We start from the raw sequence: 25,707 nt of genomic DNA, 5'->3' as shown, positions 1-25,707 counted from the left end.
GCAGGTACAGCACGGGATAGATACAGAGTAAAACTCCCTCTACACTGCCCCATCAACCACTCCCAGGGTAGGTAAAGCACGGGTTAGATACAGAGTAAATATACCTCTATATTGTTCCATCAAACACATCCAGGGTGTGAGTTAGGACACGGGCAGCTGAGTTTTGGATCAACTCTAGTTTATGTAGGGTGGAATATGGGAGGAGTGCGTTGCAATATACAAGTTCAGAAGTAACAAAGGCATGGATGAGGGCTACAGCAGTGGATGAGCTGAGGCAAGAGCAGAGATGGGCGATGTTACAGAGGTGGAAAAAGGCAATCTTAGTTATGCTGCGGATATATGGTCAAAAACTGATTTCAAGGTGAAGTATGTCACCAAGGTTGCGAAGTCTGGTTCAGCCTCAGACAGAAGTTGGGGAGAGGGATGGAGTCAGTCGCTAGGAAACTGAGTTTGTGGCAATGACAATTACAAATATCAGAATATTTCGCTGCCCTTTCATGTGCAAAATGTGTGGATGAGTTTTTTTTAATTAAATTGGTTCCAAAAACGGATTAACTGTTCCAGAAATTAACGGATTTCAAATCTTATGCAAACCAGTTCAATAAAGGGGTAGTTCAAAGGATTTTAGCTGAGTTTAAAGTGAGACACTGCCGTCTACTACAACCACAACTCATGTACTCAAACAGAACAAGTTTGGGGTTTGATAGAAGGTGAACTAGGTGAGAAGTGATATAAGTTAGATTAAGAAAAAGCACTAAAATGGAACAGTCGGTAACAACATCAATTCGTCTCCTCTGATCATGGAGGAACCAAATATTCGACACAGTGTTTGAAACAAAGATAATTTATTCAATATTTATGCACAATATTAATCGCCAGCACAGGTATAGGGGTTATTAAGATCATCAGAAACAAAGAAGAGTTGCCAGAATGAACATGGTTCAGTGCCCAATGCAATCACAGTAAATCCTGTTCTATTGACAAATGCAGCCTTTCTCCTCAGCCCGTTTAAAACTGGGATGAGGAGCAATTTCTTCACTCAGAGGTTTGTAAATCTGTGGAATTCTCTGCCCCAGGGAGCAGTGGAGGCTGGTCATTGAATATATTTAAGGCGGAGATAGACAGATTTTTGAGCAATAATGGAATAAAGAGTTATGGTGAGCAGGCAGGGTGTTAAGTACTCCACAAGACTGAGTACTGTGAGTAAAAACTAATGTGATCTTAGTCTCTCTAATACAACTTCAGAGTGCCTAAGCAGCATGGCAGACAATCTTTTATACTCCCTTGCACGAGTTATGCAGGTGACCGTTGGGCTTCCAACAATTATGCCCTCTGGTGGCAAGTCTTACACAGTTACAATGTTTACATACATAACATCACGCCCTCCCAAAGTCTTTGATACAAATTATTTATAAGTTGAGACAATCCGGGGCTCTACGCTTCCTGGTTGATCGTCTGAGTTCAAACTCTGGCATGGGTGAGTTGGTCGGACTTTTGCTGCACTGCGGCACAGCTGGTCTGACAGGACTGTTGGGAATGGTGGGTTCATCCTCTTGATTGATAGTGAGGTCGATTGATGATTGGGTGTGTGTTCGTGTGTCGATGATGGTGATGTCCTCCTCAGGTTGTCGGTGAACTGCAGTTTGGTCTGATCCAAATGCTTTCTGCACGTTTGTCCATTCAATAGTTTGACTACAAACACACTATTCCCCTCCTTGGCCAAGACAGTGCCAGCGACCCATTTATGACCATGACTGTAATTAAGGACAAACACAGGGTCGTTAACAGCAATGTCACATGATACAGCCACGCGATTGTGGTACATGTTTTGCCGGTGATGTCGGTTTTCCACATGATCATTTAGATTCAGGTGGACTAGGGAGAGCCTGGTTTTGAGTGCTCTCTTCATTAACAATTCTGCAGGGGGAGCCCCAGTGAGTGAGTGGGGTCGCATCGGGTAGCTGAGCAGAACCCGAGATAAGCGGGTCTGCAAGGAGCCTTCCGTCACACATTTCAAGCTCTGCTTGATAGTTTAGACTGCCCGTTCTGCTTGACCGTTGGATGCGGGCTTAAACAAGGAAGACCTGACATGCTACATGCTTGATGCCATTGCGGGTCATAAACGTGATGAATTCTGAGCTGGTGAAACACGGTCCATTGGCACTGACAAGGACATCGGGCAAGCCAGGGGTGGCGAACATAGCCCAGAGGCTTTCACTGGTGGCAGTGGATGTTGGATGACACATGATTACACATTCCATCCTTTTAGAGTAAGCGTTCACTACAACTAAAAACATCTTTCCGAGAAAGGGGCCAGAAAAATCTATGTGGATCCTGGACCACAGTTTGGAGGGGGCATGACCACAGACTCAATGGAGCCTCCCTTGGTGCATTGCTCAGTTGTGAGCACGTGTTGCACTGGTGTACGGATGACTCTAAGTCCGCGTCAATGCCGGGCCATCAAACATGCGACCTGGCTGTCGCCTTCAGCATGATTATGCCTGGGTGGATATTGTGTAGGTCACGTATAAACGTTTCCCTGCCTATTTTTGGGCAAAACCACATGATTACCCCATAAGAGACAATCCAACTGCATGGAGATTTCAACTTTGCGTCAGTGTAATGGCTTAATTTCATCTTGCATTTCCCCGGGAACGGCTGACCAGCTCCCATTGAGGATGCAACCTTTTACAAGTGATAGCACAGGATCCTGGCTGGTCCAGGTCCTGATGTGGCGAGCAGTGACGGGTGATCCCTCGCTCTCAATAGCATCCATGACCAGAAGCAAGTCTGTGGGCTGCGCCATTTCCACCCCAGTAGTGGGCAATGGTAGCCGACTGAGGGCATCAGCACAGTTCTCCATGTCTGGTCTGTGGCGGATAACATAGTCATAGGCAGACAATGTTAGTGCCCATCTTTGGATGTGGGATGAAGCATTATTGTTTATACCTTTGCTTTCTGTTCACAGTGAAATGAGCAGTTTGTGGTCGATTTCAAGCTCAAACCCAAGTCCAAATAGGTATTGGTGCATTTTCTTAATCCCATATACACATGCTAATGCCTCTTTCTCAACCATACTGTAGGCTCTTTCAGCCTTAGACAGACTTCTAGATGCATATGCAACCAGTTGAAGTTTGCCCGATACATTGGTTTGCTGTAACACACAGCTGACCCCGTACGAAGATGCATCACAAGCTAACACTAATCGTTTACACGGGTCATTCAGTACAAGTAACTTATTAGAACAAAGTAGGTTTCTGGCCTTCTCAAAGGCTGTCTCTTGTGATTTACCCCAAACCCAGTCGTCACCCCTAAGTAGCAACATGTGCAACGGTTCCAGCAAAGTGCTTAACCCGGGTGGAAAGTTACCAAAATAGCGAGGAGTCCCAGGAACGAACGCAGCTCCATCACATTCTGTGGCCTGGGTGCATTCTTGATGGCCTCTGTCTTTGAGTCCGTTGGCCTGATGCCGTCTGCCGCAATCTTTCTCCCCAAAAATTCGATCTCTGGCACCAGGAAAACACACTTGGAGCGTTTCAGCCTAAGTCCCACTCTGTCTAGTCGACTTAGAACCTCTTCCAGGTTGTGCAAGTGTTCGGTGGTGTCTCGACCGGTGATCAGGATGTCGTCTTGAACACAACGGTGCACAGAACCGATTTCAGTAGACTCTCCATGTTCCTCTGGAAGATGGCAGCAGCCGAGCGAATCCTAAAAGGGCATCTGTGGTATATAAACAGTCCTTTGTGCACGTTGATGCACAACAATCTTTTCGTAGATTCAGCCAGCTCCTGTGTCATGTAGGCGGAGGTTAGGTCCAACTTGGTGAACGACTTCCCCCCCCCTCCCCCCCACTAATGTTGCGAACCGGTCATCCACCTTGGGTAGCGGGTACTGGTCTTGTAACGAGACTCGATTGTTACCTTGTAGTCTCAGCAGATTCTGACCATGCCATCGCTTTTAACACCGGATCAATCAGGCAGGCCTACTCGTTGAACTCAACTGGTGATATGATTCCCCCTCGTTGAAGTCTGTCCAGCTCAATCTCGACTTTCTCCCTCATCATGTACGGAACTGCTCGGACCTTGTGATGAATGGGCCTTGCATCGGGGACTAGATGGATCTGCACCTTGGCACCTCTGAAGTTGCCGATGCCTGGTTCAAATAGTGACGGAAACTTGCTCAGTACTTGGGCGCACGAGGCATCATCCACTGAAGATCGTACTTTGATGTCATCCCAGTTCTATTGAATCTTTCCCAGCCAGCTTCTGCTGAATAGCATTGGGCCATCGCCTGGTACAATCCACAGTGATAAATCATGCACAGCTCCATCATCCGATACCTTAACTGCTGCACTGTCAATGACTGGTATGAGCTTTTTGGTGTAGGTGCACAGCTTTGTCTGAATCGGGCTCAGTTTGGGCCTTTGTGCCTTGTTGCCCCACAGTTTCTCAAAAGCCTTCTGGCTCATAATTGACTGACTCGCCCCCATGTCCAACTCCATTGATACCGAAATACCGTTCAATTTGACTTTCAGCATGATAGGAGGGCTCTTGGTGGTGAAGGTGTGTACCCCATACACTTCTTCCTCGGCTTGAGTTGCCTCTCTTGTTTGTTCTGCGAGATCCATGCCGGATCGATCATCCTCTGCCAACTCTGCCACGTGGTGAGTTGCAGCACTCTTGCACATTCGCTGGAGGTGCCCAAATGTTTTGCAGCCTTTGCACACGTGGTGGTTGAATAGACATTGATGGGCTCGATGATTACCTCCGCAGCGCCAACATGGTGTGAATGGATTTGCATTCACGCCCAATGGCGGACTCTGAGTCATCCTAGGTCTTGCAGCTGCAGGCGTGTAGGCCCTGCCATATACAGTTCTGCCTGCTAGTGACATTATTTTATGCACAGTACTTGCCGGTGAGCTTCGATGCTGGGAAGATATCTGTCTGGTATTATCGCTTGTGGATATGAATGCCTGGGCTATCGTGATAGCCTTGCTCAAGTCGAGGGATTCGGCAGACAGAAGCTTGCGAAGAATGATCTCATGGCCGATGCCAAGCACGAAAAAGTCCCGCAGCATTTCCCCCAAAAATCCATCAAATTCGCAAGTTCCCACCAGGTGTCTCAGGTCAGCGACATAACTCGCCACGTCCTGGCCCTCGGAGCGGTGGTGCATGTGGAAGCGATACCTGGCCATTAAGACGCTCTCCTTCAGCTTGAGATGGTTACGAACCAGCGTACACAACTCTGCATATGTCTTTTCCACTGGTTTTTCTGGTGCTAGCAGATTCTTGATGAGGCCGTATATTGTGGACCCACACACAATGAGGAGAATTGCCCTACGCTAGATCGCTTTATCATCCCTATCCAGCTTGTTGGCTGCGAAGTACTAGTCGAGACGCTCAACGATGGCTTCCCAACCTTCGCCCTCTACAAATCTCTCTAAAATACCAACGGCAGCCATGACCGCGTGAAAGTTTGTGATCTGTTACTCTCGCCAATTGTTAAGTATGGAAGAACTCCACAAGACTGAGAACTGTGAGCAAAAACTGATGTGACCGTAGTCTCTTTCATACAACTCCAGAGCGCCTAAGCAACATGGCAGACAACCTTTTATATTCCCTTGCACGAGGTGCGCATGTGATCCTGGGGCCTCCAACAGTTGCGCCCTCTGGTGGCAAGTCTTACACAGTTACAATGTTTACATACATAACAACCTGGATCCACATTTTCTTGTCCCAAAGTCTAATGTCCCTGTGTTTTTTCTATGAGAAATGTCGAGATGTGAAAGGAGGGAGGAAATGGGACTCGTTCAGAAAGAAGGTTCCTGAAATGATCAATTCATGAGGCTGTTTTCTGACTCGTCTGCGTGAGGTTTATTAAAAAAAATGAAATTAAAATCGACGGGTCTCGTGACACTGCGTTGTCAATAGTGGTTTCTAACCCTAATCACTAACTCATAAACCGAACATCGTATCGACTATCCCCAGCCAATAACCAGCGGGCCCAACCATTAACCCCAATCCTAACCAATAATCACCGGCCCCAACCACTAACCCCAATCCTAACCAATAATCACTGGCCCCAATCCTAACCCCGAAACCTATACCCAAATCCCAGCCTGTAACTAACGATTATTGACGGGGATCAATGGAGGACCTAATGCCATGATAAAGGAAGCATTTGAAACAATGATCTCGATTAAAGAAATAGTGCAATGTGTGATAGTGACAAGAGATTCAATCAACGAGACCAGCCAAATCAGCAATGACGATTACAAAGATCAGAATATTTCAAAGACTGTCACATGCAATATGTGTGGAGGAGTTTTAAAACATCAGATCCAAAAAGGGATAACTGGTACAGAAAATAACAGATTTAAAATCTTATGCGAGATATTTCTACAAAGGGGTGGGTCTGAGAACATCCAATGAGTGTAAAGTGAGACACCACAGTTCAGTCTATCACACCCACAAGCCATGTACACAAACGGAACAAGTTTGGGATTTGAGGTGATAGAATGCAAACTAGATGAAAACTGAAATAATCTAGTGTAAGAAAAGGCCCAAAAATAGAATAGTCGGTAACAGAACATTAATAAGTCTCTTATCATAGAGAAATCAAATAATCGACACTGTGTGCTTGAAAAAAGCTGATTTATTTAATATTTATCCAGAATATTAAACTCAAGCCCAGTTATAGGGTTATTAATGTCAGCAGAAATAAAGCACGATTGCCAGTGAACATGATTCAGTCCTGGATGTGATTACTTCTTCGGTGGTCCCTCGTATCGAGGATGACTTGCTTCCTCACCAAAAAGGGATGAGTCCACAGGTGTTTCAATGAAGGACCTAATATTCCAGCTCCTGAACTACATGTTGAAGGGTGGAAGATGCCTGTGCATGGATTTTTTAAAAAACGTGTGATGGCCGTTGTACACCAGCCACCACACGGGCTTGACCGAGCTCGGTCTTGCTCCAGTGGCAACTGGAGACTAGCTCTGCTGCACTGACCTAGTGCACACACATATCACAGTGTGGGCTGGGCCCGTGCTGCCCCTGGGCTCTCGCCTCTTCTGTGCCCCGAACTCACACCTCTCCTGGGCCCCGATCACGTCCCTCTACAATCTCTCACCACTCCTTCGCCCCGACCTCGCCGCTCCTCTGCTGCTTGCCACCTCTCCTGCTGTACTTGCCCATGCTCCAATCAGTGACCTTGATTTTGGTGACTTCCAATCCAATCGCCCTTCTCCAAGTCGTCGCCCTCTTGCACCAGCTCGCGCTGCTCCCTAAAGTGGCCTCCACGCTGCTCCCAGGCCGCCGCACATCCGCTCCTTTTATGGCCCCGACCTGCCGCTGGTGGTTTCTCGCAGGTCGGGGCCTTCACGCTGCCGTGATTAACAGCAGCAATAACAGAAAAATCCATCCACTGCAGATTGTTGTGAACTCGCTGGTATCTGAGCAGAGTGCATGACTGAGCGAATCCCTTCCCACACGGAGCAGGTGAATGGCCTCTCCCCAGAGGACATGATGCGTCAGCAGATCTTTTGTGCTTTTAAAGCTCCTTGCACAGTCAGAATATTTAAATGATCTTTTAACAGTGTGAACAAGTCGGTGTGTCAGAAGAAACCCACACTCAATGCAGGTGAACAGCCTCTCCCCAGTGTGAATGCGCTTGTGTGTCAGGAGTTTGGATAACTGAGTGAATCCCTTCCTACACACACAGAGCAAGTAAACAGTCTCTCCCCAATGTCATCATCATAGGCAGTGCCTCGGAATCGAGGAAGACTTGCTTCCACTCTTAGCATGGGTTCTTAGGTGGCTGTACAGTCCAATACGGGAACCACAGTCTCTGTCACAGGTGGGACAGACAGTGGGGAGCCTGGTTTGCTGCACGTTCTTTCTGCTGCCTGCGCTTGATTTCTGCATGCTCTCGGCGAAGAGACTCGAGGTGCTCAGCACCCTCCTGGTTGCACTTCCTCCACTTAGGGCGGTCTTTGGCCAGGGACTCCCAGGTGTCAGTGGGGATATCGCACTTTATCAGGGAGGCTTTGAGGGTGTCCTTGTAACTTTTCCTCTGCCCAGCTTTGGCTCGTTTATCGTGGATGAGTTCCGAGTAGAGCAGTTGCTTTTGGAGTCTCGTGTCTGGCATGAGAACTATGTGGCCCGCCCAACGGAGCTGATCAAGTGTGGTCAGTGATTCAATGCTGGGGATGTTGACCTCGATGATGACGCTAATATTGGTGCATCTGTCCTTCCAGTGGAGTTGTAGGATCTTGCGGAGACATCATTGCTGGTATTTCTCCCGCGACTTGGTGTCTACTGTACATAGTCCATGTCTCAACCATACAGGAGGGCGGGTATTACTACGGCCCTTAGACCATGAGCTTGGTGACAGTTTTGAGGACCTGGTCTTCAAACACTTTTTTCCTCAGGCGGCCGAAGACTGCACTGGCGCACTGGAGACGGTGTTGGATCTGGTCATCAATGCCTGCTCTTGTTGATTGGAGGTGCCCGAGATAAGGGAAGTGGTCCACGTTGTCCAGGGCCATGCCTGGTGGGGGGGGGGGGGGGGGGGGTGGGGGGGGGCAGTGCTGTGTGGCGAGAACAGGCTGGTGGAGGACCTTTGTCTTACTGATGTTTAGCGCAAGGCCCATGCTTTCATATGCCTTGGTACGTTGACTATGTCCTGGAATTCAGCCTGTGTGTGTGCACAGACGCCGGCATCATCCGCGTACTGTAGCTCGACGACAGAGGTTGGAGTGCTCTTGGTCCTGGCCTGGAGGTGGCGAAGGTTGAACAGCTTCCCACTGGTTCTGTAGTTTAGTTCCACTCCAGCAGAGAGCTTGTCAACTGTGAGGTGGAGCATGGCAGCGAGGAAGATTGAGAAGAGGGTTGGGACGATGACGCAGCCCTGCTTGACCCCAGTCCGGCCGTGGATTGGGTCTGTGATGGATCCACGCAAGGATCACGACCTGCATGTTGTCGTGGAGCAGGCGGAGGATAATGACATACTTTTGGGGGGCATCCGAAACTGAGGAGGACGCTCCATAGACCCTCGCGGTTGACAGTGCTAAAGGCCTTTGTACGGTCGAAGAATGCCATGTATAAGGGCTGGCGCTATCGTTCTGCAAAAATCATGTCCGCTGTGCCTCGGAGGGGACGAAATCCATACTGTAACTCCAGGAGGAATTCCTCGGCCATGGGGAGAAGACGATTGAGGAGGACTCGAGCGACGACTTTCCCAGTGGCTGATAGCAGGGAGATTCCCGCAGTCGGACTTGTCGCCTTTTTTAAAGATGGTCACAAGCACTGCATCTCCAAGATCTCCCAACATGCTCTCCTCCCTCCAGATCAGATGAGGTTGTGTATTCACGCCAGCAGTGCCTCTCTGCCATACTTCAGTGCCTCAGCAGGGATTCCATCCGCTCCCATAGCCTTGTTGTTTTTTTAGCTGTCTTATGGCTTTTTCTACCTCGTGCAGTGTTGGGGTCTCACTGAGGTGGTGGCGGGTAGCATGCTGCAGAATGGAGTCGAGAACACTCGAGTCAAAGGCAGAGTCTCGGTTGAGGAGATCTTTGAAGTGCTCCTTCCAGCGGGCACTGACTGCCTCGGTGTCCTTGATGAGTGTTTCCCCGTTCTTGGCCAGAAGCGCGATGGGGCCTTGGGTGTTTGGACCGTAGGTGGCCTTGACTGCGATGAAGAATCCTCGTATATCATGGCTGTTGGCCAGCTGCTGTATCTCCTGTGCTTTCTCCATCCACCACCTGTTCTTTAGGTACCGGGTTTTTTGTTGGACCTTAGCCTTTAGCCGTCTGTAATGTTGCTCCCGAGTTGGGTTGCTGTTTAAGGCTCAGAAATGCCCTGCGCTTGCAATCTATTAGCTCTTGAATCTCCTGATCATTCTCATCAAACCAGTCCTGGTATTTCCTGGTTGAGTGACCGAGCATCTCGTTGCAGGCACTGGTTATGGAGGCCTGGAGGACAGACCAAGCATAGAAACAAAGAAAATAGGTGCAGGAGTAGGCCATTCGGCCCTTTGAGCCTGCACCGCTATTTAATGAGTTCATGGCTGAACATGCAACTTCAGTACCCCATTCCTGCTTTCTCGCCATACCCCTTGATCCCCCTAGTAGTAAGGACTACATCTAACTCCTTTTTGAATATATTTAGTGAATTGGCCTCAACAACTTTCTGTGGTAGAGAATTCCACAGGTTCACCACTCTCTGGGTGAAGAAGTTTCTCCTCATCTCGGTCCTAAATGGCATACCCCTTATCCTTAGACTGTGACCCCTGGTTCTGGACTTCCCCAACATTGGGAACATTCTTCCTGCATCTAACCTGTCTAAACCAGTCAGAATTTTAAACGTTTCTATGAGATCCCCTCTCATTCTTCTGAACTCCAGTGAATACAAGCCCAGTTGATCCAGTCTTTCTTGATAGGTCAGTCCCGCCATCCTGGGAATCAGTCTGGTGAACCTTCGCTGCACTCGCTCAACAGCAAGAATGTCCTTCCTCAAGTTAGGAGACCGAAACTGTACACGATACTCCAGGTGTGGCCTCACCAAGGCCCTGTACAACTGTAGTAACACCTCCCTGCCCCTGTACTCAAATCCCCTCACTATGAAGGCCAACATGCCATTTGCTTTCTTAACCGCCTGCTGTACCTGCATGCCAACCTTCAATGACTGATGTACCATGACACCCAGGTCTCAGTGCACCTCCCCTTTTCCTCATCTGTCACCATTCAGATAATAGCACAGTGGGAATTCTGCGTCTCGGGGTCCTCAAGGCACGCCAGGTTAGCTGTGAGGTGCTGACTGTAAAGGGCTCTCCAAGTTGGGTCCTTAAGTGCCCCGGCAGTGACATTTTTTGCGACACTGCTTCTGCTGCGCCCTTCACTTTGGAGCTACGTTGATGTCAATGATGGATCAGATTAGGCGGTGGTCCGTTCAGCAGCCGTCAGCTCCTGTCATGGCCCGGGTGATGTGCACATCCTTGCGATCGCGGGCTTGGACGATGATATAGTCTAACAGGTGCCAGTATTTGGAATGAGGATGTTGCCACGATGCCTTGTATTTGTCCCTCTGTCGGAACAAGGTGTTGTTGATGAGGAGTTCGTGTTCTAGACATTGTCAGGAGTAGGGTATCGCTGGAGTTGTCTTTCCCTGACCCCTCTCGGTCAATCATGCCTCCCCAGAGGGCTGTGTCCTTGCCGACCCTGGCGTTGAAGTTGCCAAGGAGGATCAGTTTGTCGCCCACAGGGACGCAGGTCAGGGATGTTTTGAGGTTGGAATAAAAACCCTCTTTGGTCTCATCCATTACATCAAGTGTTGGGGCATATGCACTGTTGACTGTGGCGCACTGGTTCCGGGATAGGGTGAGTCAAAGCTTCCTGAGGCGTTCGTTAGCCCCGCAGGGGGAGTCTTTGAGGCAGTTGATCAGCTCGGTTTTGATAACGAAGCCGACTCCGTGGAGGTGGTGTTCTGCCTCTGGTTTGCCTTTCCAGAAGGTGGTGTAACCTCCACATTGTTCCTTGAGCTGGCCTTCCCCTGCCCACTGGGTCTCGCTTAGGGCGGTGATGTCAATATCAAAGCGTCTAAGTTCCCGGCGCTGCGGCGTTCCGGTCTATCGCTGTTGGGGTTGTCCATGAGGATCCTGAAGTTCCAGGTCCTGAACTTCATGTTCGAGGATGGAAGACGCCTGTGCGTGATTTATTTTAACGTGGGGTGGTCGTTGCACACCGGCTACCACACGGGCTAAGCTGAGCAAGGTCTTGGTCCAGTGGCAAGGGGGTCCATGATGACTGGAGCCCAGGCACTGCTGTATGGGCCTAGTTGCCTATGGCGAGATGTTGGTCACAGGCTCGGCGCTGGGTAGCGCGCTTGATAGTAGGTAGACCAAGGTTTGGTTGGGAGAAGCATTGGAGGGGGGGGGGCCAGGGGTTCAGAATGCGGGGGCAGGGGGGGGGGGTCATAGCCATTCTACTCCCCGATGTGAATGCATCAATGAATATCCAGCTGGCACGGGTAATTGAATCCCGCGTGTCCACAGTAACTGACACCAGGTCAGCCCGCTGGATGGAACCTCGGGCGCCCTGAGCTTGATCTCCGGTGTCTCCAATCCCGATTGCCCCTTACATCAGTCTCCCCTCACTTTTATACCCTGCACTGATCCACCTCTGGCACCGGACTCTTCTTTATTTTCTCTGCTGGGTTTGCACAGGAAGTGAGGAAAAGACAGCTGGAATTTCTCTACCCTGTGATTTACAAGGACACTTTTCCCTGGTTCCCAGCAGTTACTTTTCTTCAGTAATTTTCTCATTATCCCTAAACTCCCCTGCCTGCTGTTGGTTGTTATTTCTTATAGTTTCACAATTAGGTATAAACATCACACATTATAATCTAATCTATTGTGTTACTCACTCTGGTTTAAGCTTACATTGTGGGTACGAACAGACAAACCCTGTTGTTTCCCCTGATCTGTTTACAGATTCCAACAGTGGGTTCAGTGAATGGAATGTCTTATCAGTGTTGCCATGGTGACCTGTCTGCAGTGAATCGATTGTTTGAGTTTCTAACTCAGACTAAACTTCTCTTTCCCATGACTTATTTCCAGCGAATATAAGTCGAGTCAAGCCAGTCTTTCTTCATGTGTCAGTCCTGCCATTCTGGGAATCAGTCTGGTGAAACTTCACTGCAGTCCCTCAATAGCAAGAAGGCCCTTCCTCAGATTAGGAGACCAAAACTGCATACTATATTCAAGGTGTGGCCTCACCAAGGCCCTGTACAACTGCAGTAAGACCTCCCTGTTCCTATATTCAAATCCTCTCGCTATGAAGGCCAACATGCCATTTGCCTTCTTCACCGCCTGCTGCACCTGCATGCCAACTTTCAATGACTGATGTACCATGACACCCAGGTCTCGTTGCACCTCCCCTTTTCCTAATCTGTCACCATTCAGATAATATTCTGCCTTCCTGATTTTGCCACCAAAGTGGATAATCTCACATTTATCTACATTCTACTGCATCTGCCATGCATTTGCCCACTCACCTAACCTGTCCAAGTCAACCTGCAGCCTCTTAGCATCCTCTTCACAGCTCACACTGCCACCCATCTTAGTGTCATCTGCAAACTTGGAGATATTACATTCAATTCCTTCGCCTAAATCATTAATGTATCTTGTAAATAGCAGTGGTCCCAGCCCTGAACCTTGCGGTACCCCACTAGTCACTACCTGCCATTCCGAAAAGGACCCGTTTATTCCTCCTCTTTGCTTCCTGTCGACCAACCAGTTCTCTATCCACGTCAATACATTACTCCCAATACCATATGCATTAATTTTGCACACTAATCTCTTGTGTGGGACCTTGTCAAAAGTCTTTTGAAAGTCCAAATACACCACATCCACTGGTTCTCCCTTGTCCACTCTACTAGTTACATCCTCAAAAAATTCGAGAAGATTTGTCAAGCATGATTTCCCTTTCATAAATCCATGCTGACTTGGACCGATCCTGTCACTGCTTTCCAAATGTACTGTTATTTCATCTTAATTGATTCCAGCATGTTCCCCACTCCTAATGTCAGTTTAACCAATCTACAATTCCCTGTTTTCTCTCTCCCTCCTTTTCTAAAAAGTGGGGATACATTAGCTACCCTCCAATCCATAGGAACTGATTCAGAGTTTATAGAATGTTGGAAAATGACCACCAATACATCCACTATTTCTAGGGCCACTTCCTTACTCGAGGGCATCAAATTCAAATCATCACCAAAAGGCCCAAACCCAGGGAGGAACTATCGAGCACACTGTACAACAATGTTCAGGACACTTACTGTCTCTCCGGATCTGTGTCCGGTGGAGGAACTGATGAGTTTCTCTTATCTTTGGGTTAAATGATGTTTTCATCGAGGTGATGGATGTCACTGCTGGGGAATGGGATATTCTGAGCACCAAGTGTCTGCCTAAAGCACTCTGCAGTTCGGTACAGCACGGATTAGATACAGAGTAAAGCACCCTGTACACTGTCCCATCAAACACTCCCAGGGCAGGTACAGCACGGGTTAGATACAGAGTAAAGCTCCTTCTACACTGTCCCATCAAACACTCCCAGGGCAGGTATAGCACGGGTTAGATACAGAGTAAAGCACCCTCTACACTGTTCCATCAAACACTCCCAGGACAGGTACAGCACAGGTTAGATACACAGTAAACCTACCTCTACACTGCCCCAAACACTCCCAGAGCAGGTACAGCATGGGTCAGATATAGAGTAAAGCCCTGTGTACACTATCCCACCAGGGCAGGTACAACATTGATTAGATAGCGTAAACCTCTCTCTATACTGTCCCATCAGACACTCCCAGGACAGGTACAGTACTGGTTAGATACAGAGTAAATCTCCTTCTACACTGTTCCATCAAACACTCCCAGGGCAGGTACAGCCTGGATTAAATATAGAGGAAAGCTCCCTCTATACTGTCCCATCAAACAGTCCAAGGGGAGGTACAGTACGGGTTAGATACAGAGTAAAGTTTTCTCTACACCGGCCAACAGACACTCCAAAGGCAGGCATTGCATGGGTTAGGCAGAGGGTAAAGCTCCCTCTATACTCCCCGATCAAACAATGCCAGGGCAGGCATAGCATATGCTAGATAAGAGCAAGGCTCCTTCTACACTGTCCCATCAAACACTCCCAGGACAGGTACAGCACAGGTTAGATACAGAGTAAACCTACCTCTACACTGCCCCAAACACTCCCAGAGCAGGTACAGCCTGGATTAAATATAGAGGAAAGCTCCCTTTACACTGTCCCATCAAACACTCCAAGGGTAGGCATAGTACATAAGAAATAGATGCAGGAGTTGGCCATTTGACCCCTCGAGCCTGCTCCGCTATTCAATAAGATCATGGTTGATCTGATCCTGGCCTCAACTCGACTTCCCCGCCCGCTCCCCATAACCCTGGACTCCCTTATCATTCAAAAATCTGTCTATCCCCACCTTAAATACATTCAACGACCCAGCCTCCACAGCTCTCTGAGGCAGAGAATTCCAAAGATTCATGTCCCTCAGATAAGAAATTCCTCCATTTCAGTTTTAAATGAGCTACCTCTTATTCTGAAACTATGCTCCAGAGTTCTAGATTCCTCCACGAGGGGAAACATCATCTCTGTATCAACCCTGTCAAGCCCCCTCAGAATCTTAAACGTTTCAATAAGATCACCTCCAAGTCTTCTAAACTCCAAAGAGTATAGGCCCCAACTGCTTCACCTTTCTTCTTATGACAACCTCTTCATCTCAGTCATCAACCTCGGGAACCTTCTCTGAACTGCTTCCAATGCAAGTATACTCCTCCTTAAATAAGGAGACCAAACTGCACGCAGTACTCCAGGTGTAGTCTCACCAATGCCCTTTACAGTTGCAGAAGGACTTTCTTACTTTTATACTCCATCCCCCTTGCAATAAAGGATAACATTCCATTTGTGTTCCTAATTAATTGCTGTAACTGCACAATAACTTTGTGTGTTTAATGTACAAGGACCCCCAGATCCCTCTGTACTATCGCATTTTGTAATCTCTCCCCATTTAAATAATAATTTGCTGTTTTATTTCTCCGACCAAAGTGGATAACCACACATTTTCCCACATTATACTCCATCTGCCAAAGTTTTGCCCACTCACTTAGCCTCTCTATATCCCTTTGTGTCCTCCTTATAACTTGCTAAGTTAGCACAGGTTAGATACAGAGTAAATCTCCATCTACATTATCCATCAAACACTCACAGAGCAGGTACAACATGGGTTAGATACAAAGTAAAGTTCACTCTACATTGTCCCATCAAATACTCAGGGCAGGTACAGCATGGGTTAGGTACTTATTAAAGCTCTCTCTAACTGTCCCCTCAAACACTGCTACAGCAGGTACAGCACGGGTTAGATACAGAGTAAAGCTCCCTCTACACTGCCGCATCAAACACTCGCAGGGCAGGTATAGCAAAATTAGATACAGAAGAAATCACCCTCTACACTGTCCCATCAAAAACTCCCAGAGCAGGTACAGCACGGGTCAGAAACAGAGTAAAGCTCCGTCTACACTGTCCCATCAAACACTCCCAGGGCAGCTACAGCATGGATTAGATACGGAGTAAACCTCCCTCTACACTGTCCTATCAGGCACAACTAGGGCAGGTAGAGTATGGGTTAGATATAGAGGAAAGCTTCCCCGACACCAACCCATCAAAGCTCACAGGGCAGGTAGAGAATGGGTTAGATACAGAGCAAAGCACCCTCTGAAGTGTCCCATCAGTCACTCACAAGATAGGTACAGCACGGGTTATGTGGAGAGTAAAGCTCTCTCTACACTCTGGGGGGAGAGTTGAACAGCCAGAGGTTATGGTTCACATCGGTACCAATGACATGGGTAGGAAGAGGGATGAGGTCCTGCAGGCAGAGTTTAGGGAGCTAGGAGAGAAATTAAAAAGCAGGACCTCAAAAGGTAGTAATCTCCGGTGCCACGAGCTAGTGAGTACAGATGGCTCGAGAGATGGTGCAGGTGGAAGGGCTTTAGCTTCCTGAGGCATTGGGACTGCTTCTGGGGGAGGCGGGACCTGTACAAGCCGGACGGGTTGCACCTCAACATAGCAGGGACCAATATCCTCGCGGGTGGGTTTGCTAGTGCTGTTGGGGAGGGTTTAAACTAACTTGGTAGGGGGATGGGAACCTGAAAAAGATTCAATAGGGAGGAGTAAAGCTGGAATTAGAAAGCAAAAATAAAGAAAGTGAATTTGAAGGAGAGGATACAAGCAGGAAAAAAAGGTAAAAAAAAAAAAACTTAAAGGCACTGTGTCTAAATGCACGTAGCATTTGTAACAAAATAGATAAGTTGACGGCACAATTTGAGACAAATGGATATGATCTGATAGCCAGAACAGAGATGTGGTTGCAAGGTGACCAGGACTGGGAATTAAATATCCAGGGGTATTTGACAATCTGGTAGGACAGACAGAAAGGAAAAGGAGGTGGGGTAGCTCTATGGATAAAGGATGGAATCACTGCAATAGTAAGAAACGATATTGGCTCAAATGATAAGAGTGTTGAGACAGTTTGGGTGGAGATAAGGAATAATAAGGGGAAAAAGTCACTGGTGGGCATAGTCTATAGGCCCCCGAACAGTAACAACTCTGTTGGTCGGAGCATAAACCAGGAAATAGTGGGGGCTTGTAAAAAGGGAACAGCAATAATCATAGGAGATATTAACCTCCATATTGATTGGACAAATCAAATTGGTCAGGGCAGCCTTGAGGAGGAGTTCATGGAATGCATAAGGGACGGGTTCCTTGAGCAGTATGTAACAGAACCAACCAGGAGGCAGGCTATCTTAGATCTGATCCTGTGTAATGAGACAGGATTAATAAACAATCTCCTAGTAAAGGATCCCCTCGGAATGAGTGATCATAACATGATTGAATTTCAAATTCAGATGGAGGGTGAGAAAATTGGATCTCTAACCAGCATACTAAGCTTAAATAAAGGAGACTATGAAGGTATGAGAGCAGAGTTGGGTAAAGTGGACTGAGAAAATAGATTAAAGTGTAGGACAAATGATGAACTGTGGTGTACATTTAAGGAGATATTTCACAACTCTCAAGAAAAATACATTCCAGTGAGGAGGAAAGGGTGCAAGAGAAAAGATAGCCATCCGTGGCTAACTAAAGAAATAAAGGATGGTATCCAACTAAAAACAAGGCATACAAAGTGACCAAAACTAGTGGGAGGATAGAAGACTAGGAAGCTTTTAAAAGTCAGCAAAGAACGACTAAAAAAATGAAGAAGAAAGGGAAGATAGACTATGAGAGTAAATTAGCACAAAATATAAAAACAAATAGCAAGAGTTTCTATAGGTATATAAAAAGGAAAAGAGTGGCTAAAGTAAATGTTGGTCCCTTAGAGGACGAGACCGGGGAATTAATAATGGGGAACATGGAGATGGCAGAAACTCTGAACAAATATTTTCTATCAGTCTTTACGTTAGAGGACACTGGACACCAACAATATTCCAACACTGGATAGTCAAGGGGCTATGGGGAAGAACTTAACACAATCACAATCACTAGGGAGGTGGTACTCAGTAAGATAATGGGACTAAAGGCAGATATATCCCCTGGACCTGATGGCTTGCATCCTAGGGTCTTAAGAGAAGTAGCGGCAGGGATTGTAGATGCATTGGTTGTAATTTACCAAAATTCCCTGGATTCTGAAGAGGTCCTAGCAGATTGGAAAACTGCAAATGTAACGCCCCTATTTAAAAAAGGAGGCAGACAAAAAACAGGAAACTATGGACCAGTTAGCCTAATATCTGTGGTTGGGAAAATGTTGCTCTTGTGCATTATTAAAGAAGCAATCGGAGGACATTTGGATAAGCAAAATTCGATCAGGCAGAGTCAGCATGGATTTATGAAGGGGAAGTCATGTTTGATAAATTTGCTGGAGTTCTTTGAGGATGTAACGAACAGGGTGGATAAAGTGGAACCAGTGGCTATGGTGTATTTGGACTTCCAGCAGGCATTTGACAACGTGCTACATAAAAGGTTGCTGCACAAGATAAAAGTTCACGGAGTTGGGGGTAATATATTAGCATGGATAGAGGATTGGATAACTAATAGAGAACAGAGAGTCGGGATAAATGGTTCATTCTCTGGTTAGCAACCAGTAACTAGTGGGGTGCCGCAGGGATCAGTGCTGGGTCCCCAACTATTTACAATCTATATTAACGACTTGGACGAAGGGACTGAGTGTAACGTAGCCAAGTTTGCTGACAATACAAAGATGGGTGGAAAAGCAATGTGTGAGCAGGACACAAAAAATCTGCAGAAGGACACAGACAGGCTCAGTGAGTGGGCAAAAATTTGGCAGTTGGAGTATAATGTTGGAAAGTGTGAGGTCATGCACTTTGTCAGAAAAAATCAAAGAGCAAGTTATTATTTAAATGGAGAAAGATTGCAAAGCGCCACAGTACAGCGGGACCTGGGGGTACTTGTGCATGAAACACAAAAGGATAGTATGCAGATACAGCAAGTGATCAGGAAGGCGAATGGTATCTTGGACTTTATTGCAAAGGGGTTGGAGTATAAAAGCAGGGAAGTCTTGCTGCAGCTATACAAGGTTTTGGTGAGGCCACACCTGGAATACTGTGTGCAGTTTTGGTTTCCATATTTACGAAAGGATATAGTTGCTTTGGAGGCAGTTCAGAGAAAGTTCACTCGGTTGATTCCGGGGATGAGAGGGTTGACTTATGAGGAAAGGTTAAGTAAGTTGGGCCTCTGCTCACTGGAGTTCAGAAGAATGAGAGGCGATCTTATCGAAATGTATAAGATTATGAGGGGGCTCGACAAGGTGGATGCAGAGAGGATGTTTCCACTGATGGGGGAAGACGAGAACTAGAGGGCATGATCTTAGAATAAAGGGCCGCCCATTTAAAACAGAGATGAGGAGAAATTTCTTCTCTCACAGGGTTCTAAATCTGTGGAATTCTCTGCCTCAGAAAGCTGTAGAAGCTGGGACATTAAATAAATTTAAGATAGAAATAGAGAGTTTCTTAAACGAAAAGGGTTAAGGGGTTATGGGGAGCGGGCGGGGAAGTGAAGCTGAGTCCATGATCTTATTGAATGGCGGAGCAGGATCGAGGGGCCGTATGGCCTACTCCTGTTCCTTATGCTCTTCTGTACACTGTCTAATGAAACGTTCCCAGGGTAGGTGCAGCACGGATTAGATACAGAGTAAACCTCCGCCTACACTGTCCCATCAGAGATTCCCAGGGCAGGTACAGCATGGGTTAGATATAGCGTAACACTCCCTGTACACTGTCCCAGCGTAACACTCCCTGTACACTGTCCCATCAAACACTCCCAGGGCAGGTATGGAACATAAGAAATAGGAGCAGGAGTAGACCATTTGCCCCTTCGAGCCTGCTCCGCCATTCAATAAGATCATGGCTGATCGGATCCAGGTCTCAACTCCACTTCACTGCCCACTCCCCATAATCCTTCACCCACTTATCATTCAAAAATCTGTCTATCCCCACCTTAAATACATTCAATGACCCAGCCCCCACAGCTCTCTGAGGTAGAGAATTCCAAAGATTCACATCCCTCAGATAAGAAATTTCTCCTCATTTCAGTTTTAAATGAGCGACCCCTTATTCTGAAACTATGCCCTCTAGTTCTAGATTCCCCCACGAGGGGAAACATCCTCTCTGTCAAGCCTCCTCAGAATCTTATATGTTTCAATAAGATCACCTCTAAGTCTTCTAAACTCCAATGAGTACAGGCCCAATCTGCTCAACCTTTCTCATTATGAAAACCCCTTCATCTCAGTTATCAACCTCGGGATCTTTCTCTGAACTGCCTCCAGTGCAAGTATATCCTTCCTTAAATAAGGAGACCAAAACTGTACGCAGTACTCTAGGTGTGGTCCTACCAACGCCCTGTACAGTTGCAGCAGGACCTCCCTACTTTTATACTCCATCCCCCTTGCAATAAAGGCCAACATTCCATTTGCCTTCCAGATTAATTGCAGTACTTGCTTGCTAACTTTTTGTGTTTAATGCACAAGGACCCCCAGATCCCACTGTACCACCGCATTTTGTAATCTCACAATTTAAATAATAATTTGCTTTATTATTTCTCCGACCAAAGTGGATAAGCTCACATTTTCCCACATTATACTCCATCTGCCAAAGTTTTGCCCACTCACTTAGCCTATCTATATCCCTTTGTAGATTATTGGCGTCCTCTTCACAACTTGCTAGGTTAGCACAGGTTTGGCACACAGTAAATCTCCATCTACATTATCCCATCAAACACTTCCAGGGCAGGTACATTATGGGTTAGATTCAGAGAAAAGCTCCCGCCACACTGTCCCATCAAATACTCCCAAGACAGTTACAGTATGGGTTAGATAGACAGAAAAGCTTCCTCTAAACTGTCCCGTCAAACTCTGCCAGATCAGGTACAACATGGGTTAGATACAGCGCAAAGCTTCCTTTACATTATCCCGTCAAAAACTCCCAGGGCAGGTACAGCACAGGGTTAGATACAGAGTAAAACTCTCTCTAAACTGTCCCATCAAACACTCCCAGGGCAGGTACAGCACAGGTTAGATACAGAGTAAAGCACCCTCTACATTGTCCCAACAAACAATCCCAGGGCAGGTACAGCACGGGTTAGATACAGAGTAAAGCACCCTCTACACTGTCCCAGCAAACAATCCCAGGGCAGGTACAGCATGGGTTAGATACAGGGTAACTCTCCCTTACTACAACAGTGACTACAATCCAAAAGTACCTCATTGACTGTAAAGCGCTTTGAGGGCTCCGGTGGTCGTGAAAGGCGCCAAATAAATCCAAGTCTTTCTCCCTCTTCACTGTCCCATCAGACACTGCCAGCCCATAATGAGCAGGGCTCAGGGAGGTTGGTTGCTAGGCACTGCAGTGATGTCATAAAGCAGGGCCATTCAGCCCAGTGGGTCCTCTCCATGTCCCTTTAAAGGTGGAGAGCTGGGACATCCTGTCTCAACACACATCCCCCTGTTCATACTGAGAATCCCCGGGGAAGGCCCAAGGCCCAGAGTGTGGAACACAACCAAGGGGGAAAAGAGGAGGAGAGACGGTGCAGTGTGGGAGAGGAGGGAGGAGTCTGCTCATTCCTAGGGGCAGATCAGAAAAAGTGCTTTGAGTGGTAGGTCCAGCAGTGAAACTGAAAACAAACTAAGGGAATAAATAAAGATCCAATCCAAGGGAACAAGCAACGGTCATTTGGTAGACATCACAACCGGCCCAGAATTATTCAATGGGCGAGCATCGATTGCTTATTGTGGGAAGTTCCACACTTCAACCATCCATTGAGTGAAGAAGTGTATCCTAACATCTCTCCTGAATGGCCTGGCTCGGATTTTAAGGTTATGTCCCCTCGTCCTAGACACCCCAAGCAGCAGAATAAATTTCTCTCTATCTACCCAAGCAATTGCTTTCAAATTCACACTAAATTCCCACAGACTCGGTGGCGTATGGGTTAGATACAGAGTAAAGTTTCCTCTACACTGCCGCAGGGCACACTTCGGTGTCCGTCCCAACCGCACTGCAAGCAGCTTATCAATTAAAATTCAGCAGCAGTATGATCTGCCACTGCACTGAAAACTTTCCACCCGCAGCTCCTGATCAGTTGCAGGTTAAAGCTCCTTTTAAACTGCCAGCACTCCCAGGGCAGGGACAGCACGAATTAGGTATACAGTAAATCTGTGTCAGAGGAAACTGTACCCCAGTGAGAGTCAGTGCCAGAGGAAACTGTACCCCAGTGAGAGTCAGTGCCAGAGGAAACTGTATTCCAGTGAGAGTCAGTGCTACAGGAAACTGTATCCCAGTGAGAGTCAGTGCCACAGGAAACTGTATCCCAGTGAGAATCAGTGCCAGAGGAAACATGCAGCAGAGCCTGGTCTCCATTCATCTTGGATCCCCTTGCCATTGGACCAAGACCTTGCTCTGCCAAGCCCGTGTGGTCGCGAATGTGCAAGGGCCACCTCACATTAAAATAATTCACACTATGAGCAATACATAACAATCCTCTTCCTCTGCAGTTATCAATCTATTGCAATTCCCCATGCCTGTAGTTTCGTTATATTACGATTCAAAATATCTTCAGTTATCAGCAACAAATGGCATCTATATCACGCCTTAAACGTAGTAAAATGTCCCAAGGCACTTCACAGGACTGTTAGCAAACAAACTTTGACACCCAGTCACGTAAGGAAATATTAGCACAGGTGACTGAAAGCTTGTTCAAAATGGTAGGTATTAAGGAGCATTTTAAAGGTGGAGAGGTTTAGGGAGGAATTCCAGAGTTTATGGCCTTGGCAGCTGAATGTACGGCCACCAATATTGCTGAAAATTGGGGCTGCTCAAGAGGCCAGAATTGGAGGAATGCAAAGATCTGAGGGTTGTCGCGCTGGAGGAGGTTACAGCAATAGGGAGGGGCAAGGTCCTGGATGGATTTCAAAACAAGGATGAGAATTTTGAAAGCGAGGCATTGATGGACCAGGAGCCAATGTAGTTCAGCGAGCACAGGGGTGATGGGTGAATGGAAATTGGTACAAGTTGGGATGAGAGGGCTGAGGACAGATTGAGAAGAATAGGCCTATATTCTCTGGAGTTCAGAAGAACGGAAGGTGATATCATTGAAACATATAAAATTCTGAGAGGAATTGACAAGGGCTGGATAGTCTAGAGTTAGGGGTCCTAGTATTAGGATAAGAGATCGGTCATTTAAGACTATGTGGAGGAGCTATTTCTTCACTCAGAGTTGTGAATCTTTAAAATTCTCTATCGAATAGAGATCTTACTGAATGGCGGAGTAGATGGGAGGGGCCGTATAGCCAACTCCTGCTGCTACTTCTTGTGTTCTTGAGTAAGGATACGGGCAGGAGTGTTAAAGAAACATAGAAATTTACAGCGCAGAAGGAGGCCATTTCAGACCATCGTGTCCGCGCCGGCCGACAAAGAGCCGCACGGCCCTCGGTCAGCAGCCCTGAAGGTTACATATAAACCTATGAACAATGAACAATGGTGGAAAGGTAAATAGCACCCAGCCAAACCAGTCCGCCTCACACAACTGCATCACCCCTTGCACTGAAACATTCTACACTTCACCCCAACCAGAACCATGTGATGTCCTGGGAGAGGCAAAAAACAGGTAAAAAACCCAGGCCAATTTAGGGAAAGAAAATGTGGGAAAATTTCTCTCCTACCCATCCAGGCGATCGAAACTCGTCCAGATCACCCTGGCCATATTCGATTCCCTGCAGCACTTACCATTATATCTGCGCTGGCCAACAAGAGGTGATCTAGTCTAATCCCAATTACCAGCTCTAGGTCCGTACCCTGCAGGTTACGGCACTTTAAGTGCCCATCCAACCATCTCTTAAAAGTAGTGAAGGTTTCTGTATCCACTACTCTTCCAGGCATTGAGTTCCAGATCCCCAAAACCCTCTGTGTAAAGAAGCCCCCACTCAAATCCCCTCTAAACCTTCCACCAACCACCTTAAAACTATGCCCCCTAAGTTTAAGCTTATGTTTACGGAGAGTGCGAGGTGTGAGGCCGATCAGAGGCATGGATGAGGGTTTGAGCAGATGAGCTGAGGAAGGGGCAGAGACCGGCGATGTTATGGAGGTGGAAGTAAGCGTACTTGGTGACTGAGGAAATATGGGTTCGGAAGCTCATCTCGAGGTCAAGTACGAGGCCAATCAATAAATTGCAACTCTCCATATCTGTGTTTCAGTATATTAGAATACTGCATATCTCTCGTGATTAATGCTTCAATATTAGTAATCAATATAAAGTAGTTATCAATATATTTTCTTATAATTCTAAATGTCCATGAATGAATCATTGATTCTGTGGGTGATAGGCTGTGCTGGTCTTTCAGATGGGTCTGTGCACCATGATCAGTGAATTGACGATGTGCTTCCGGTTCAATCTTTCCATTGGCTTTCTCACCAGATGGGAAATATTTGAACATTGAGATCTGATGGTGTCGGTGTGAGTTCAGCCGCACCTAATGTACAGAGACCGGTCCATCTGCCGGGCTCTGCCTCAAACTGGAGTCACCTCTTAGATCAAAGCCCTTTACTCTAAAACACACACAAGATTCACTGTGACTGTGTTTAGAGACAGAAACTGATCTCACTTTACATCCCATTGCATGGCCTCATGCTGGATAATTGTGCTCGGTGGTTAGTCTCTCCCGGTCTCATTTCCTGTCTTACCTTGTAACCTGTGTGTACTGTCGACAGGACCGGTGTGTATCTGAGTAAATGGCACTTTTTCTTACCTTTCTCCGCAGTCGATCTATTGAAGCGCTTTCAATCGGAAGGGGCTCACTGGTTGGTGCTTTCACAATCCTGTGCTGGTTCACCTGCTGTTGTTCCTCAGTCCACAATCCCCGTTTCCTTCCAGCTGTGGAACTTTCTCAATCACTCCGCCATTCACCGGGAGATCTAATTATCACAGGGCAGAAAATTAGAAGATTAATGTTGTGAAGTGGAATGTAGTGTAAAGTGTTTTTCCAACGTTTCAGAACAGTATATATCCAGTATTTCTGTTTGATTTTATCCTTTTCCTCAGATCTCTGCTGCCCGTCTGGACTTACAGAAAATCACCAGAAATCTCCTCGGGTTACACACTGTCTGATCTCACTGGGCCCCCGCGTTACACACTGTCTGATCTCACTGGGCCCCCGGGTTACACACTGTCTGATCTCACTGGGCCCCCGGGTTACACACTGTCTGATCTCACTGGGCCCCCGGGTTACACACTGTCTGATCTCACTGGGCCCCCGGGTTACACACTGTCTGATCTCACTGGGCCCCCGCGTTACACACTGTCTGATCTCACTGGGCCCCCAGGTTACACACTGTCTGATCTCACTGGGCCCCCGGGTTACACACTGTCTGATCTCACTGGGCCCCCGGGTTACACACTGTCTGATCTCACTGGGCCCCCGGGATACACACTGTCTGATCTCACTGGGCCCCCGGGTTACACACTGTCTGATCTCACTGGGCCCCCGGGTTACACACTGTCTGATCTCACTGGGCCCCCGGGTTACACACTGTCTGATCTCACTGGGCCCCCGGGTTACACACTGCCTGATCTCA

General features: G+C 47.3%; 2 protein-coding genes and 1 long non-coding RNA gene across 3 annotated transcripts in view; 1 reads left to right on the top strand and 2 right to left on the bottom strand.

The window, feature by feature from the left end:
- Nucleotides 1–25,707, top strand: part of LOC139247642 (zinc finger protein 664-like) — a 334,128-nt gene that overhangs the window by 271,200 nt on the left and 37,221 nt on the right. The window lies entirely within an intron of this gene.
- Nucleotides 1–25,707, bottom strand: part of LOC139247647 (zinc finger protein 585A-like) — a 75,504-nt gene that overhangs the window by 13,542 nt on the left and 36,255 nt on the right. The gene's annotated exons all lie outside the window — the stretch shown is intronic.
- On the bottom strand, nt 829–25,407 carry LOC139247649 (uncharacterized). Its single transcript, XR_011590944.1, has 3 exons — nt 25,200–25,407; nt 24,882–25,047; nt 829–1,754 (listed from the first exon to the last, which is right to left on the bottom strand). It is a non-coding gene; the product is annotated as an uncharacterized lncRNA (long non-coding RNA).

Source organism: Pristiophorus japonicus, unplaced genomic scaffold (genome assembly GCF_044704955.1).
Source record: "Pristiophorus japonicus isolate sPriJap1 unplaced genomic scaffold, sPriJap1.hap1 HAP1_SCAFFOLD_278, whole genome shotgun sequence".
Classification (NCBI taxonomy): domain Eukaryota; kingdom Metazoa; phylum Chordata; class Chondrichthyes; family Pristiophoridae; genus Pristiophorus; species Pristiophorus japonicus.
Note: the sequence above shows the minus strand (reverse complement) of the source record. Positions and strands in the feature narration are given on the sequence as shown.